The following is a 3,887-nucleotide window of genomic DNA, read 5'->3' as shown; positions in this document are numbered from 1 at the left end:
TTGCCTCATGTGTTCCAGTATTCCTACGGAATCCAAACTGGTATACCCCGAGGTCGGCTTCTACCAGTTTCTCCATTCGTCCGTAAAGAATTGGCTTTAGTATTTTGCGCCTGTGACTTACTAAACAAATAGTTCGATAATTTTCACATCTGTCAACAACTGCTTTCTTAGAGATTGGAATTATTATATTCTTCTTGAAGTCTGACGGTATTTCGCCTGTCTCATACATCTTGCTCATCAGATGGTAGAGTTTAGTCAGGGCTGGCTCTCCCACGAGTGTCAGTAGTTATAATGGAATGTTGAATACTCCCGGGGCCTTGTTTCGGCGTAGGTCTTTCACTGCTCTGCCAAACTCTTCACGCAGTATATTATCTCTTATTTCATCTTCATCTACATGCTCTTCCATTTCCAAATTCTGTTTTCAAGCACATTGCCCTTGTATAGATCTTCTATATACTCCTTCCACCTTTCTGCTTTCCCTTCTTCGCTTATAACAGGGTTTCCATCTGAGCTCTTGATATGCATACAAGTGGATCTCTTTTCTCCAAAGCTTATATTTTTTAATAATTTATTGTTCCGTGGGACCATATTAAGGAGAAATCTTCATGGTCATAGAACGAGTCAATACATGAAATTATAACACGATAGTAGAAACAGATAAAGTGAAATATAAAAACATATTAAGGCGACAAGTTGTAAGTTTAAATAAAAAAATTAACTACGTAACACTGAAATTTGCATAATTTTTTAGCTCTTCCAGGAGCTCCTCGACCGAATAGAAGGAGTGAGCCATGAGGAAACTCTTCAGTTTAGACTTAAAAGATTTTGGGCTACTGGTAAGATTTTTGAGTTCTTGTGGTAGCTTATTGACAATGGATGCAGCAGAATACTGCACTCCTTTCTGCACAAGAGTCAAGGAAGTGCATTCCACATACAGATTTGATTTGTGCCTAGTATTAACTGATTGAAAGCTGCTAACTGTTGGGAATACGCTAATACTGCTAACAATAAACAACATTAAAGAAAATATATGCTGTCAGGGCAATGTCAGAATTCCCAGACTATTGAATAGGGGCCAACAAGAGGTTCTCGAACTTACACCCCATATAGCTCGAACAGCCCGTTTTGAGCCAAAAATACCCTTTTTGAATCAGAAGAATTACCCAAAGAATATAATACCATACGACCTAAGCGTATGAAAATATGCGAAGTAGATTATCTTCCATGTTGAACTGTCACTAATTTCAGATACTGTTCTAATGGTAACTAAAGCAGCATTTAGTTTCTGAACAAGATCCTGGACATGGGCTTTCCACAACGGCTTACTATATATCCGATCGCCTAGGAACTTTAACTGTTTCGTCTCGCTTATAACATGCCCATTCTGTCTGATCAAAATATCGGTCCTTGTTGAATTGTGAATTAGAAACTGCAAAAACTGAGTCTTACTGTGATTTAGCATCAAATTGTTATCCACAAGCCATGAACTTATTCCATTAACTACATTATTTGATACTGTTTCAGTATTACACACGAGATCCTTCACTGCCAAACTGGTGTCATCAGCAAACAGAAATATTTTTGAATCACCTGTAATACTAGAGGGCATATCATTTATATAAGTAAGAAACAGCAGTGGCCCCAGAACCGACCCTTGGGGGAATGCCCTCTTAACAGAGCCCCATTGCGAATGATTATCACTACCACTCTCAATATCGCAGAGAATTACCTTCTGCTTTCTGTTCTTAAAGTAAGAGGGGAACCAATTGTATGCTACTCCCTTACTCCATAATGGTCCAACTTGTGCAGTAATATTTTGTGGTCAACACAGTCAAAAGCCTTCGTTAAATCAAAGAAAACACCTAGCGTTCGCAACCTTTTATTTTATCCGTCCAAAACCTCACAGAGAAAAGAGAATATAGCATTTTCAGTTGTTAAACCATTTCTTAAACCAAACTGTACATTTGACAGCAAATAATGTGAATTTAAATGCTCCAGTAACCTTGTATATACAACCTTCTCGATAACTTTAGCAAACACCGATGGCATGGAAATAGGTCTAAAGTTGTCAACATTATCCTTTCTCCCTTTTTATGAAGTGGCTTCAGTAGAGAGTACTTTAATCGGTCAGGAAACCGACCACCGCTAAAGGAAAAGTCACAGATATGGCTAAGTACTGGGCCAACATACACAGAACAATACTTCAGTATTCTGCTAGATACCCTGCCATATCCATGAGAGTTCTTGGTCTTTAGTGATTTAATTATTAACTCAATCTCCCTCTTGTCAGTATCATGGAGGACCGTTTCAGGTAACAGTCTCGGAACACTTTTTTCTAAGAGCGCTATATGATTCCCTGTTGGGGCTAGGTTTCTATTTAGTTCACATGGTACATTCACAAAGTGATTATTAAGTACTGTACATATATGCGACTTATCAGTAACACGAACATTCCCACTACGCACTGATTCTATATCGTCGACCTGTCTCTACAGACCAGCCACTTCATTTACGACTGACCATATGGTTTTAATTGTATCCTGAGACATAGCTATTCTATCTGCATACCACTTTGCCATACCAGTTTACATATGATTATATGAATTAAGGAGATCTACCAGCATCCTTTTACTTGCACAATCACCTTACAATTAATATTGAAATCACCACATATAAATAATTTTTTGTATTTCCTACAAAGTGTACCAAAAACCTCCTCTAGCTTTAGCAAAAATGTTGTGAAATTGGCGTCTGTGGCTCTGTAAATAACAATTAGAAGTTTAGCTCCATTAAATTTAACCATACCTTCACAACATTCTAACACCTTTTCAGTGCAGTACTTAGAAACATCAATTGACTCTAATGGGATGCTGTTTTTCACATACATGGCTACTCCCCCACACCGAAAAGAGCTCCTAGAAAAGCTGCCAGCCAACCTGTATTCTGGTAAAGGAAGCCTCTGAATTATCTCCTTATTTAAGAAGTGCTCAAATATACCAATAATTTCAGAGTCAACATCTATAAGCAGTTCACTAACTTTATCTCTAACATCTTGTATATTTTGATGAAATATACTAATTGTCTCATTACTTGGATACTTAAGCTTTGTCAAAAGTGGATCTTTTGTTAGAGAGACTTCCCTTAAGCAGGAACACCTATCAGCTGACTGGTGCAGCTCTAACATCAACTACTGCAGGAATTTTCCCATGAGTGATCCCACCACCTCGATCTATGCTGTCACTTTAATTTTCCTGTAGGCGGTGTCTATCTTACCCATGGTGATTTTCGCCTCTACATCCTTACATTTGTCCTCTAGCCATCCCTGCTTAGCCATTTTGCACTTCATGTCGATCTAATTTTTGAGACGTTTGTATTCCTTTTCGCCTGCTTCATTTACTGCATTTTTATATTTTCTCCTTTCATCAATTGAATTCAATATTTCTTCTGTTACCCAAGGATTCCTACTAGCCCTCGGCTTTTTGCCTACTTGATCCTCTGCTGCCTTCACTACTTCATCCCTCAAGGCTACCCATTCTTCTTCTACTGTATTTCATTGCCCCATTCCTATCAATTGTTCCCTTATGCTCTCCCTGAAACTCTGTACAACCTCTGGTTCTTTCAGTTTATCCAGGTCCCATCTCCTTAATTTCCCACATTTTTGCAGTTTCTTCAGTTTTAATCTACAGTTCATAACCTATAGATTGTGGTCAGAGTACACATTTGCCCCTGGAAATGTCTTACAATTTAATACCTGGTTTCTTACCATTATATAATCTATCTAAAATCTTGCAGTATCTCCAGGTCTCTTCCACGTATACAACGTTCTTTCACGATTCTTGAACCAAGTGTTAGCGATGATTAAGTTATGCTCTGGGCAAAAACCTACC

This window comes from Schistocerca gregaria, unplaced genomic scaffold (assembly GCF_023897955.1).
Source record: "Schistocerca gregaria isolate iqSchGreg1 unplaced genomic scaffold, iqSchGreg1.2 ptg000497l, whole genome shotgun sequence".
Classification (NCBI taxonomy): Eukaryota; Metazoa; Arthropoda; class Insecta; order Orthoptera; family Acrididae; genus Schistocerca; species Schistocerca gregaria.
Note: the sequence above shows the minus strand (reverse complement) of the source record.